Source organism: Tachypleus tridentatus, chromosome 8, assembly GCF_004210375.1.
Source record: "Tachypleus tridentatus isolate NWPU-2018 chromosome 8, ASM421037v1, whole genome shotgun sequence".
Taxonomy (NCBI): domain Eukaryota; kingdom Metazoa; phylum Arthropoda; class Merostomata; order Xiphosura; family Limulidae; genus Tachypleus; species Tachypleus tridentatus.
In genome coordinates, this window is record NC_134832.1 from 99,494,558 (window position 1) to 99,509,920 (window position 15,363).

The 15,363-nt window shown below is 32.6% G+C and overlaps 1 protein-coding gene and 1 long non-coding RNA gene across 9 annotated transcripts in view; both read right to left on the reverse strand.

Annotated features, from left to right (window-relative positions):
• Nucleotides 1-15,363, reverse strand: part of LOC143223043 (uncharacterized) — a 409,689-nt gene that overhangs the window by 42,968 nt on the left and 351,358 nt on the right. The window lies entirely within an intron of this gene.
• On the reverse strand, nt 2,975-14,078 carry LOC143223045 (uncharacterized). The gene is made up of 2 exons (XR_013012633.1): nt 9,268-14,078; nt 2,975-8,097 (listed from the first exon to the last, which is right to left on the reverse strand). It is a non-coding gene; the product is annotated as an uncharacterized LOC143223045 (long non-coding RNA).

Here is a 15,363-nt window from a genome sequence, read left to right on the forward strand (position 1 = left end):
GCTAGCACAGATAGCCCTCGAGTAGCTTTGTGCGAAATTCCAAAAACAACAACAGAATAAGACAAACAAATCACTTAATAAGTGACTGGAAAGGGTTAAAAATTATCCCAAACCTGTGTAATTAAATAAAAAAGCAAACATTATGAAAATAAGAAACGTTTCGAATAAGAAGTCGGAAAATAATGAATTTATATAACTTGTTAAAGAGGGAAGGAGAGAAACCAAGAAGATCGTATAGCCCTATAACATCGCGGAGCTTACAAATGTTATTTAATAAACGACGGCTTGCGTTACATAAGCCATTCAAACAACTTTTTCAGTCATCTGAAACGGTTCCAATATCATAACCGCACTTACGAAAACTACCCACATGAATACAAGTACCAGTTCCTTTGGAAACACTATCAAACTAAACAAACATAAGTAAATTACGAAATATATACTGGAAACCAATTTCACCAGCACATTAAAAGCAAATTTTTGAAAGTACTAGACGTTTAATTAGTTTTGGTTATTCAAACACAAAACATGCAAAACAGCCAATTTAGTAATAATTGACAATTACTAATTAATTACCAAGCATTAATTGACGAGTATTAATTAATTTAGTAATTGGATTAGCGTGTTTTGAAGTTCGTGCAAATCTAAACTAATACCCCTTAATTTAACAGTAACAAACTAGGGGAAAAGGCAGTTAGTTACCGTGTTTCTCCGAAAATAAGACAGGGCTTATATTAATTTTCACTCCAAAATATGACACTAGGGCTTATTTTGATATATTAAAAAAATGAAGTTACAAAGTAAAACTATTAAACTAACCATTTAAAATAAACTATTATTAAACTATTAAACTAACTGAATAATACTTAAACAAACTAATTAACTAACTATTAAACTAATTAATATTTTTTTTTTTTTTCTTTCCTCTTCATGCTACTCTTAACTAGGGCTTATTTTAAGGGTAGGGCTTATATTAAAACTATCCCCAAAAATCACACTAGGTCTTATTTTATGGGTAGGTCTTATTATCGGAGAAACACGGTAACATCATCAGTGTTTTAGCTACTATTTTACCAACAAATTGTAGGACTGACGGTAACTTAACAACGACACCAAGGCTAAAAGGACTAGCATATTCAGTGGTGAAAATTCAAACCCGCATCTCGCAGATTGTGAGTCAAGCGCCCAAATAAATTACCAAGCCATACCGAGCCCAAAGTTAATACTAACTGACACCACAATTTATAAACTCTAGCAACATCCTTGTAGAGCGCAGAAACGTAACTCTTGTGACAACATAGTACCGAATTATAAAAACTGTCTCATTATTTTAACAGTGTTTGCAATGAAGAATAAAATATATGTGAGATTTAAAAAATGCAAGTTGACGAAAAACTGGACAACTGTTAGGTTTGTTTTAGAAATGTCATGGTAATTATGTTCCTCTTTAACACTGGTTTCCAATAAGAACATATAACATGTCGACAAGGAGTACGGTAGAGATATTTTTGTGTTTTTCTTAAAACCCATACCGCAGTACCAATAAAGAAATACTTGTATTAAATTCTTGCCAATGTTAGTGTGATATGGTGATATCTTGTCTGTGCGTTTGTTGAACTCCACACGAAGTTTAGAAGCCTATACGCGTTAGCTGTCCCTAATTTTAAAGTTACAGGGTAGGCAGCTTATAAGCACTATCCGCCACCAATTCTCGAGATAATCTTTACCAACGAATATTGCTATTGATCATCACATAATAATGTTTACACAGCTGAAAATGTAAGCATTTTCGGTAAGAGGTTTCGATCTACAGAAAGGAATCGAGAGTTCTAACCTCACTAGGCCATGTCAGCCAGTGGTTACGTCAAACAGTTTAAAAAAGTATATTTATTTTATAAGTCAGTATAACAATATTTTTTTCTTATTGGTTGTTACAGAAGAGATAATTATAGTAAAAAGGAGAGTGACCAACATCTTCACAAAAGAATCACATCTCCCAAGTTGCAGGGAGCGTAGTATGTACTCTCCAATTCATAATACACGTATCAATTATTTGGTGATATTAAACATACAAGACAGTGCAACTACAAATGATTAAAGGATGTACTGTTCTTAAGCATAAAAATCGCGTGTATATATAAACATATATTCACTTATTACTCTTAAAAAGTTTGTACTCATCCTATTCAATTCAGCATCAGTGTAAACATATACAAAATAGTTTACAGCAAAAGTTAATAAAAGTCGGGATTAAAACCTTGGTTTTCTTGTTAAAAAGATAGATATTTTATCTATTTGTTGAAGCTGTCGTACCATTGGAACTTCAAAATCTATTTGAAAAGTCTTAGAAAGGTATTTAAGCTTTGTCGATTATTGTGATAGGTTAACAATATTATCAACTCAAAGTAGAAGGTTTAACTCATTTCTGGTTCATGTAACATTCCATTACTTTAGCATTATTGAATTCAGCTTCACGATCTCTTTATAGGACAATATGGGGTACTTCAGATAGATTACTGTTACAAAGTCGTGTACGTTTATTAATGACTAAATTATAACTTTTGTTAGCTTTTCCAATGTATTGATTTTTTATATAGATATGTAGCAAATCTTATCGTACATTGTTGCTTCTGAATCATCTTTTGACTTTTATGTCTACACATCCTCTTGTGCTCCGTGATGATGTTGTGTGTTTTACCCCCTTAATATGCAAAACTTTTCTTATTCTAAATCTGTTAGGACTTAATTTACTAATTAACAACTAAATGCGTTTACTTACAAGAATGATAGTTCGTAATATCCCTGAGTAGGAAACTGTCTCTTTTTTGTGTGGACAAATTGGGTAATAACCTGGGACTGCAATGCCCTTGCACTTGAGTCGTAGTGGACAAACTTCATGTGGTTGAGTAGTTCACACCAGCCTTGTATGATGTTACTGTATTTCTAGTATTAGTAGCCAGCCTCTACTGCTTAAGAGATTTTGATAACTTTATAACGTATATTATACCCCTTGTTGGTAAGTCACAGCATTCTTTCCCTACAACTGCATCTTTTTTATCCCATTTTATACCATGATGTAACCAACAATATAATATTTTAACTTGCGTTTTACTTAAATACTTTAGCGTTGCAGATTTACCTAACAGGGGGACCCAGACTTAGCTGGCGATAAAAAAAAAATTGAAGCCTTAGTAAGCCAGTTCAACACACTTCCTTTTGTTTTAGTGTATTATGTTTGTCTCTATTTTATGTTTAAGATTATAATCTGACAATTTCCCACTTATATTCTTTCTTTAAACAAATTAAATTGGAGGTACATACTACACTGGTTGATATCCATAAAACTTTCTGTTAACAAACCCTACTCTTGCTTTGCAGAAAATCTATATTTTGGAGTGCACAACAATGTAGTAGGGAAAGACCAATTTTGGTGCAATGGCAACAGCTATCACTGCTATCGAGTTGTGCTTTGTGATTGGGAGTGAGCCAAGATGTTTTGTACTTTAGCAAATACCTCAACTAGCTTAAGCAAACATAGAAATCTCCTTTTCTACCTGGTGAAGGATGTATGAACTGGAAGAAGTTGAATCACTTTTCAATAGGGAGACCTAGCATGATCTGCAAAAAAAGTCTTCTCCTCAACAAAGGATTTTACTAAAGCTGAAGATCCATAAAAGTCATCACCCTGCTAACAGCACAGTTCAAGAGAATGAGTGTCATCTGGTGTACTAAGGAGGTTTAACAAAGTTCTCTCCCTAAAACTGAGATTTAGCATGATCAGAACCCAGATGATTGAAGGTAATTGGTATGGCATGCAGTCTAGGATGTCCAAGACTACGGGACTGGTCTGTTACAGGTACACTTGACAATGAGAGTAATGGAGCAATTGGTCTGGTTGATGCCACCCACAAATTGTTTGTCAAAACATACTGACAGAAGGTGGTAGAGATATGCAACCTGTAACCACCCCAGCAACCAAACATGAGATGCTATTGGTGAATGAAAGCTACTAACCCAGCCATTTCTCAAGAAGGTAAGATGTCACTGACAATTTGTGGAATGGAGAGTTTCTCTATGAAGAAAGCATCCATATGAGCTGAGAATTAGGTAAAATTGGCAGAAGACAGCCACCAATGTGAGTTGTTTCACAAGAAGTGGAGATGATGGGTACTTGCAGGAGACAGTGATGAACTATGGGGTAGCAGAGACCCTCCCTGTGACAGAAAGTGAGTCCACAAAGCCACTGAAGGTCATGGGCAGTCCAATGTTCAGCAAAACTGATAGATAAACCATGCTTGAACCCATACTTTCCTGAATTTAGGATCAGGAGCTATTGTTCAGCAACTTGGGGTTTCTGATATTTTAAAAAAATAACTCAAACCAAGTGGTTGGTGAGACAGGGCAGCTTCACAACTGCTGCAGTTGGCCAAGAAATGCCATTAATAACCTCCTTATCACATGGTTAACACTAAAGGTACAGTGGTCACTTGGTCAAGAAACCAGTGACTGAAAGATCATTGTGATTCTTGTTCTCCGAACTAGCATGTGGTTTACTCTAACAAATTATATTGGGGATATTTTCTTATGACGACCCAATCATCATACCTAAGACAATAATGTAATTGAGAGATTACTAATTGAAAGGAAATTGTATTTCTTGTTTTCCAAACCATCAAAATTGTGAAATACAATGTTACATTACTTTTCAGAAGTACTACTTGATTATAACAGCTAGAACAGTTTGGTAAAAAATAGCAAAGAACAACTGAAAGAGCTGTCTCAAGTTAATCAAGTGATTTTTCTATTGTAAAGTGGCACTTCATAAAGTTCTTAAAGGAAACTGTTACATGTATGTTTAACTGTGTGCAACCCTTCTGTGTGTAGTAAGATAGTTGTGTTCTTTACTAGCACAGTCTTATTCCATTATGATTACCTATATTTACTTTTCTATTATGCCAACTTACATAATTGGAAAAACTTATTGCAAGTGTTACAGTGCACCAATGGTCCATAGACTGGTAGCCATTCTGGAGAGTAAATGCCTATTTATTTAAATGAAGTTCGTTAGAGTTCAGTGACAAATGATAGCAATAGGCTGAATATTAATTACAGCAAAGACTTTCAGATGAATAGTTTAATTCAGCTAGATTTTGCCAATAATTATTTATTTCTTGAAGCCAATAGTGTACTGTTGACTTTCACTATGTGCAAGGGGTAGTAAATTACCAAATCATAATAACAAATGCATAGTTTATGAAAGAAACTTGAGTTTATTACAACTGTAATGGTACATAAATCCAAGATTGTCTGTCAAAAGCAACAAACAGCAAGCACCCATACAGCATTGGATCTAAGTCAATCACTATTATGGGTGCCCAACTCTGCAGTTTGACCATCATTTCTTACCCACCAGATACAGGCTCTGTTTTGTGTTTTCATTTTGCAGCAAGGTCCCAGGATAGTTGTGGACATAATAATAATCCTTCAAAGGGCATAGTTACGGTCCCATATTATGCTCTGCATCAGAAGATGCCTGTACTGGCAAAACAGGTAGTAGGGATCAAGCACAAGTTCAGTAAATCTGCATGCACAGAACTTGATCATCAGGTTTATGAGTTTTTTTAATTCTCATACTTTGCTTCAAAAAAGAAAAAAATTAAAGACAGCAAATTTCTGCAGCCAGACCCATTATAGTTGTAATCCAGACATTTGATTGAATTTTTCTGGCCTTTTGGAGTTCTTTAACCCTGCATTTTCAATTCTGTTTTCAGCTGGACAGTTGTGAAACATTCTATCTATGTTTAAAATCAATTCCTAGGGCCTTTAGATTCACAGCAAGCCATAGAAAGTTAAATGGAATATTTACACAAAAGGAAGTGTCTTCTCTGGTATTATTTACAGCGAGGCAATTTCATCATTACAATAATCACTTTCGATACTTGTTTTACTAAGTTAATGAAACAAAAGTGTGTGTATTTATTAGTGGAATAGTACATAAACACTTGTTAACTCATGAAAATCTGTAATATTATTTATTACAATATCATTTATTAAGTCATGCATGTATTAGCTGTTCCAAAGTTCATAACTTTACTCATAAAATACTAGTATTAGGCTTACAATATTTTTTAACACTATTCTTTATCCAGTCACTCAAGGTTTTCAAGAAGAATGTATAATTGTACTTCAACTACCACAACAATTACAGATAACACATTTCACTCAATACAAATCATCAGTTCAAATGGGACATAAATACATTAATGGTTGTAACAATATTTATATTAGCTTACATTCTTGAAGATCTGTCATCTATACATCAAATTTCCAAACTTACTTTTTAGGCCAGAGACAGAAGTTTTGAAATTACATTGAATATTCAGATACTTTTCTTTATTGTGAACATTGGTTGACCATATTTGTATCTTTAGGGAATTTTGTGTGCATTTATTTCACTTATCTATATATATATATATATTATGACAAATGTTGAAGGTTTTTGGTTTTAGTCAGATAATGGAGTTGATGTTAATGATTTTCTCTTCTCTTTAGGTATTGTACATGAGCATGCTAAGTTTTGTCTATAATACTTCATATTATACATTTTTGGTGCATTGTCCATATATGTGTGTGTATATATATCTTTTGCTTTCAGATGTACTTGTGTATAAACTTATTTATGTGTGGCTAATTTTTTTGTGTAACGTGGTTTTAAAGGGTGTCATTTTTTTAAGTACATGGTTTGCAAAAGATAGTATTACAGGTGACCTATGTACACTAGTTTTAAACAGAATATTTTGTATGAGTATAGTTTTGGTTTATTTAAAATGTATTATGTATTTATAGTTTTCTGTATTCATATCGTTTATTCATTAAAGTTTTATTTCTTATATTAACTTGATTTATGGTTATCCTTACTGGAAGAGTTTCTATATATAAGATCATTTTTCTAATTAATTTCCTTTGCTCTGCCTTTGTTAAGCATAGTCTGTAAGGTTTTTCCCTGAAGCTGCATGTCCATTTTTATTTTATTGTTCTTGCTATAGTAGTGATTATGTGGTTATGTAAGTAATTTTACTGCAGTGAGGATAAGCAACACTCTCTTCAGCAACATAATTTTCATGTAGTTTTAAAAATAGGAATGGCTGGAAATAAAATATGATATACAACAGTATTATATGTTTGCTACCTCCTTTTATCAATGTGTACTTTTCTCACAATTTTTGCTTCTTTCTCAACTAAGTTTAGACACAAAAAGTTGCTCAAGCAAATCCATCAATATGTCCTTGTTTGCACTTCTGCCTGAAACTTAGTTAAATTATTAGCAGTCAATCATGTTTTCTTACAAGAAAGGTAGTTCATGATGTTCCAAGGTTGAAGGTTGTCTTTTCTTTTGATAAAACAGGTAATGGCTCAGGACTGCCACACCCTTTCATTTGAGTTGTAATGGATGGAGGCCATATGGTTGATGTGTGACCTGTGCAATTTGGTTTTGTGTGATTTCACTGCCTTTTTAGCATTAAAAAAAGTTCTACCCTTGTTGGAGATTTTGATAACCTGATTTGATTTTTACTTAATCTTTTTTCTAAGAGACAGCACAGATTTTAATTATATTTTTATTTTCATTTCAGATTTTGCCACAATTCACAATACATTTTTATTTTCTAACCTGAATTTTAATTAGATTTTCTAGTGTTGTATATTTATCTTAAAAGGAGAGTAAGGTATACCACTGGTATGAGTTTGGTAAGGCTACACTTCACCTCTCTCTCTCTTGCCAGTCCAACAAACTTGTTACAGACATATTTCCTCTTGTTTTGTTCCAGTAAAGATTTTTTTCTATATATTTTGCTATTAAAATATTGTAATTTCTAACATTTTTGTGTTTTCATCCATTTAAGATGAAAGTCAAGTGTTTTACTGTATAAACATCCACACTCTGTTACTTGATATTTGTTGGAATTCCACTTAGCAGACTCTACTTTTGCTCCAAGATCAAATCCATGTACTGCCATGAATGAATACAGTTTGATGTGTGTAATTTTCTTCTTCATCAAACATTCAGAGTATTCGTTGTTAATATGCTTGTAGCACCTTCTGCATTAAAAATATTGTTCATTCTGTAAACTGAGCAGTCTATATCATTCTTCTTTACACATTTAAGGTTAAGATATTCAGTAACTAACTAGACTTAAATAGTTGTATACAAGGAGCAATATGATAAAACGATATCAAAGCTATAACTACAGTAATGCAAAATTGGCAATCCAGGGGAAACAGTTGCCCATACAGATGCCCATGGTTGTATAAACATTACAAAAATTCGTATATAGTTGTCACAACCTTACCTAGGTACTTTAAATAATTTTCTTTTTATATAATATAAATTATCAGCACTACGTGTAGACAGACAAAAATGTATTATACGTAGAACAAAAATCCCAAATCCGAAAAACCATGACAGCAGTAATATTAAAAATTACAAATACTTTTTTTTTTTTGGGGGGGGGTAAACTGATTAGATTACAGAAGTCTTAGGAAGTAAAGCTACACTCTTATTATATATATTAATTATTCCACCAAAGCTCGCACGCTTGGTGGGTGTGTTCAGTGACTAGTTTAGTGTGTTCTAACGCAAAACAATTAGGTATATAGAACATAGACCACTACTTAACTTCGTGCTTAACAGCATAATGAACTACAGCCTATAGGTCATGATTCCCCTATGAAGAAATAATTCGTCTTTCACCGTTGACGAAGCAAAGTCAAATTTTATTTACCTTTGTTTCAAGCTGTTTACTATAATTAATTTCACGTTTTGATGCAATCTTCACTCAGTATTTTCGACCTAACAAATTCTTACACTGCTGACTTCTGTCGTTTTCAGTTCTGAATTCTACCTAAAGCCTTGACATACACTTTGTACAACCCGACTTCATGTAACAATATTTACAAACTTTTATACATTTAAATGTTGAAACCTAAAAATAAATACATATTTTATAATTACCCAACTTTTGAAAGCTCTTGATTTTAAATTAACATATTTGTATTAATAGTTTATGACAAACCGATAACAGACTAGCTAATAAATTATTAGTAAATATATTTCCGTGGCAAGATACGACGACAAATATTTAAACAAATCTACTTCTCTGACGTCCGCGCAGTTTTCAATCATTTTTGTGACGCAATTTTAACAACTTTTTAAGTCATACATCTAAGGCCTACAAAATTCAACAGTAAGCATGACTGTTACGTACTTACCGACTGGTAGGTGCTGCTGGGTGTCACGGTTGCCGGACTGCTTGGCCGATTTTCTAGTGGATTAAAGAGAAAGCACGGCCGAACGAGGGAACTGGGGGGTGCCGCGAGAAAGCGAGTAAAGAGGTCTGGACTGAATCCTTCTTTCTCGTTCTGTTCAACTTCTATCATCATTGTTTTATTACAAAATCTTCTAAATTACCTACTTGTTTTAAAGAAGCAACAGCGATGATGTAAAGTACGCTAGTGTCTTTTCTATAAAACTTAAAAACCTCTGCTTTCTTTCGGATGTTTTACCAGTAAATACAACCAACTTATCTGGATCACAAAGGCTGAATTCGAACCTTACACTTCACAGAGATGGCCGTTTTTGTACGCCGTCAAGAACGGCCGCGAGCTACAATAAATTAGAAAACAGAAAGAATAAAAAGACGCCTGGAATTGTAATGTAGTAGTTTGATATGGGGGGAGACAGTTGATGTAATTATCATAACCCAGCTACCTAACTTAGGGTTTTAAACCCACACTTTTGAAGTCTTACAATAACAAAAAAATGTGGTAAAATCAAAAGAAGCAAGAAAAATGTTGCATAATTTCTTTTAAATCATTCTCGTAGCTTGAAATAGTTTAGCCCAAAGGTAGGCAGCCTACCACGCTTGAAATATGCTCCCTTAGTCTTCCACCCCCACCCCCTTTTTATGGTTTCAACCGGTTCTTCGTGCGTTACACATCAGATGAAGATCAAACGTGTCTACAGACAATAAACACAACAAATGATCTATTTTAGACGTTTTGTTGTATTTAAGAAGTTTGTCGGACGTTGCCAAACAATATACAAGTCATTTGTTAAACTTGTAATATAGAACTTAGCAAACCGTTGATAGGATACAATATAACACTGCGGCCATGTCTGTACATAGTATGTACACCCACACTCACATTAAGGAAATAAACAAATACATCTAAAAATAGGTATGTAATTATGGAGGTATTAAATATTTAATTTTTTACTTTTTTTCACGTGCATTTTCTAATGTTACATATTTATTCCATTAAAATCTGTATTTCATTATCTTGTAAAGCAACTTTTCCATCTGGAAAACTGTGCGTGTCTGTTTCAAACTTTCAGTTACATATACACATACGTAGCTTCTGTTTATGGTAAAAATCCTTCATTTTTAGCCAGTATAGTTTTGAAAACCTTCAAAAGCGTATTTAAGCCTGACTTTTATCAGATGATGGATTAAACTGAACTTATTTAAAACTAACAGTTCGAAAAAAAAATGCACGAGTGACTCGGATCACTGTAAATAAACTAGCCATGCGTTTGCGAGAACTTGGGGAGGAGGTTGTAGGAAATGCTTTTATTCAGCCCAATTTTCCACACAAAGAAAAACTCAAGATAAAACTCTAAATATTTCCACTTAACTTGTTCTTGTAAAGTATACGAGGTGAATTATCATGAAAAAAAAAAGGGGGGTATAGCTTTACAGACATATTTCCATAGGTCCTCCACTTGGGGAACCCCAATTATTGAGAGTTTTCTCTTTACCGTGGCTAAGGGCTGTGTAAGCCGATTACTGAAGTCATGTGGTCTATGAGGTGGAAGGTGATTAATCATATTTTGTGGCAAAGATTTCACAAAGTTAGTTACATAATGATTTTCTGCACGATGTTCTCGGTTTTGGACAAGTGCATAGACGTAAAAAAAAAAAAAATTAATACACTCAAAAACATCAATATGATGTATAGGCAAGTCTCTGCAAAAGCAAATTACAAAAACATCAATGAATTCTGCTTACTTTTAGAGACTTCAAAACATTTCCTCCTAAAGTTCTCTCAACCGCAATTTTACAGTAGAAGATGCACAAAAAGTAATAAAAACGAACTTACGAGGTAATAACTTGACAATTCTATCGTGAACATGTATAAAGATCAGGTGACTTTGGCTTCTTTCAAAGGTGTGGTTGTGTAGTCGTGCATGTTGTTTTATTATTATCTTGTCATTCATATATGTGTATCGCAAAGTTCCATTTAATATATAAGTGAGGACAAGTCTTATTTAAAACAAACTGAATTTTGTTTTAACATTATGTTTTTTGTTAGTAACAAAATACTAAGGTACAGTTTTATGGAATTATGCTACAGCAAACATATGGAAGTAACTTAACACATTTTCACCTAATGCATTAACTAGTGCAGCAGCTAAACCTTCACTATCTCATAAAGCCTGAACAATCTACAAGTTTCTGAAGTTTAAAAAAACAACAACTTTCAAAGCAAGATTTCAAAAAAAATTAAAAATGGTATCAGAATTTTGCTACTGTGAATATTACTCTTTTACTTTCAAGTAAAAACAGAAAAAAATTACAGCGATATGACCCTTTTATAATGCTATTCGTGACATCAGTCTGAAAATAAAAATAATGGACATGGCAGAAAAAAGTTTGAAATCTTGAACCACGTTAGTGATTCATAAGAGTTCGTCTAGGAATTTCACAGAAACTAACACAACATAAGGCCAAAAACCATCTTAAAAAGCAGACTTGTTCTTGAAACCATACTCAAGACCTATCTCAATGGCTGAAGGTACTAAAATATTGATAATAATAAAAAAGTTGATTTTCCGATTTTTAGACAAAATTCATCCATTTGTTATCCATATCATTATTATTACACATGTTTCACAAGCCGTGAATATTTCATTCAAACATAGGACTATTTTTATATTGATTCTTGAAAGAGAAGAAGAGATTTTAACAGTTCTTCATCGCAACTGACAAAGTTTCTATTCAAAGCTGTTCAAGAACCAAAACTGACAGCAAAATCACCTAGGTATACTGTGAGAAAAATCTTTCCACAGCTCGTTTGTATATTTGAAGTTAAGCACAAAACTGCACAACAGACTGTCTGTGCTCTACCCACCATGGGTATCGAAACCCAGTTTCTAACGTTGTAAGTCTAGTGGAGGAGGGCTACTGACAGCAATTAAACTAACTCGGTAGGGCTATATCTAAGTTGATTATAGAAATAGGAAATTTCCAACGTCTAAAATTTTCCAAGTTCCTCGAAGCTTTTCAAGCATCGTAAAAATGTATAAACCATTTAAGCATCGTTATACCAGTCGAAAACGAAAATGCCTCGTTGTGATATAATAAACAATGTCTATGTTTATAAGTGTGTCTAGTATTATCAATTACAGTTTTACAAGTCATTACAGAAACTTGGACAATATTAATGAATGCAGTGTTGAGTATGTCATAGGGTAGTTTTAAAATTAATTCAAGCACCAATTCGTTTGTTCGCCCTTAAGAATTTCTCCAAGTCCTTCATTTTACGCTACTAAATGAAATCCAGGTTACATTAATGCTCATTAACTGAAAACTGACACGTTGAGGATTTATCATTTTTCAACTTCACTGTTGTACTTGGTCTCTATAGTTTTCTGCAACTATTTAAGCGAGTTCTCGAATAATAGCGATTACAATAGCTAATTTCTCTACTATTGTGAGAGGTGATTTATATTACAGATTTTACTTCGCTTGTTAACTTCATGTTTATAGGAAACCTCAGGCACAGAACCACCTGGCTTAGTAAATAATGGTTGAGGGAAGGGGGGGGGGAGAGTTTAGAAACAAACTAATGCAGCAGTAAACTGTTGAAAAACATTTAACATCCAACTCAGTGAATACGACTTGAGAAATAATGTAATTAAAAAATGTAAATTTAAAAAGGGGTACAGAGGTCGTGAAAAAATGCAGAAACAATTTGAATCAAAATGCAAAGTACAACTATTGAAGCTAAAAAAGTAAACAAAAACTAGGATGGAAATAGTGTCTACGTTACTTTCTCAGGCTACAAACCCCTATTCCGACTCCGCTAAAATTGATCAGCATTGTTGACATGAATTTAAAAAGGAGATTTGTAGTTTGAGAGAATAACGAAGATTCCCTAATTGTAGGCTTAAAAAATAATCTTTGCATTTTGATTCAAGTTGTTTTTTGTACTTTATTGAGAATCGCTTTCCAAACAATTTTTAATTTTATTGTACTATTATTTTTGAAAAACGTCTAAGGTACTGAATAAAGAATTAAACGTTCAAAATATAATATACACAATATTAACGTCTTATGACAAGCATAATTAATGTATAAACATGTTTCGCAAGCTTGTAACAGGCGCTCACATTATAAATACTGCTGTTGTAACATGTGACTCGTATAAAGTGTTCAGGTAACTTCTGTAGTTAAGTTGGCCTTATGAACAAAGAGAAACTCGTTGAAATACTATTACATACACTCTTTTCAAAACTAACTAAATAAGAAATGTGGTACTAAAAATATAATAGGGCTGCTACAAACGTCTAAGACAAATATTAATAAAGAAAACGTCAACATTTGGAATTTAAGAATAATTATAAAAAAAAAAAAGTTTAAGACATGATTTGTTTCTTCCGGCAAAGCAATTAAGACTATTAGTCGATTTTATTAACTTTAAACTAGTGACTACAGAGTAAGTAACCTGCTAGAAATAGCATCTGTCTATTCTAAAACTACATTTTGTTAACAGCTAACTAGATTAACCGTTACATTGTATCTCTTCACGACTAAAAGTACTTGCGTGTTCAGCGCCAGGTTTCGATTTCGTGACCCACAGATTGTGACTATAAGTACAGCGCCTTAATCACCAGTCCACAACACATCATAATATGAGGAATTAATGCGAAAATAAAAGATAAATAACTCAATCTTAGTCTCTGAATTATGATCGTTCTAATCAAACTATCGGAAACTTAATAACATAAATTTCGGCGATGTGATTTCACAACATTTAAGTATGTATTCTAGATTTATTAACACCTTTTCAATTACAACTACGTAAAACTAAGTAGCTGAATTATCTTTTTCTGTTTCAATAAAATTAAACTAAAATGTATCAGAACTAGTTTTGGCTGTTGAAAAATGCCTTTATTTAAATTTAAATAATTCTTTATATATAAATACTTGTAACAGTTCAAACTAATACATCGGTTTACTAACTCGTTTCATAAACGCTTAATTATTTATAAAATGGGCTCTAAGTGAAAATAGATATTTCGATTAGAGCTATATAAAAATTCTAAACTTTATTTTTCTATTTTCCCACACTTTTCATGTTTTATTTATATTTCTGCTATTATTAAAATACACCTGTAAAAATAAAAAGCATGATGTTTTATACACACACATACAATAATAGTTATAATATTTTCCACTGTACAGTGTCCTCTTTATCTGTCAGACACTGTGCTACCTGTAAAGAATGCTACTGTGTTAATACAACAGTAGCATGATAACCATAGCTTCTACTTAGAGAAATGTGTAACTGAATTACTTCGTACTTAATAAAAGTTAATAATCAAAGACAGTGATCAACCGAAAGACTCAAAGAAATGATCAGACCATGTTTTGGGCTGTTTATGTTTCGTAAATGTACGTGTTCATTACGTGTTTCAACTATTAATATTTGAAAAAATTAATTAGGTATGATTAACAGAGAAATGTAAGAGAATAACACAAAGGTTTCCAACTTTATTCCAATTGAGAACTAACTAGTTTCGATCCCAACATTTCACAATATTAACATTTTAAAGTACTTTTAAATTAAGTTGTAAAACCATGTAGTTCTATAGCTATAGTTCAAAACACATTTTTTTCTCCACTATCTTAAATCTTCCTACAGACTAGCAATTGGAAACCACTACAGCAAATAATCATACCTTTGATAAGATAAATAGTTTCTGTGAAAGTAACAGCTCATCTTATACAGGCATTGTATAAGTAAAACTTAAGAACAGTGGGTTCATAACATTCAATCAAAATACATATGATTCTTGGTTGATTTGTATCAAAAACAAAGGCATCATAACTGACATACATTAAATTACACATGCTAAAAATTTGTATTTAAAAGGCTGCAGTTATAACGAGTATGATCAAAGCTTCCAATTATTAACAAAGTTGTTGTCTCTGGTTACAAACAATAGTAGGTGACAGATAATGAAATATGATATCAACAATAGCAAGTTTTTGATTAACAATATTAAAACACATTTACAAA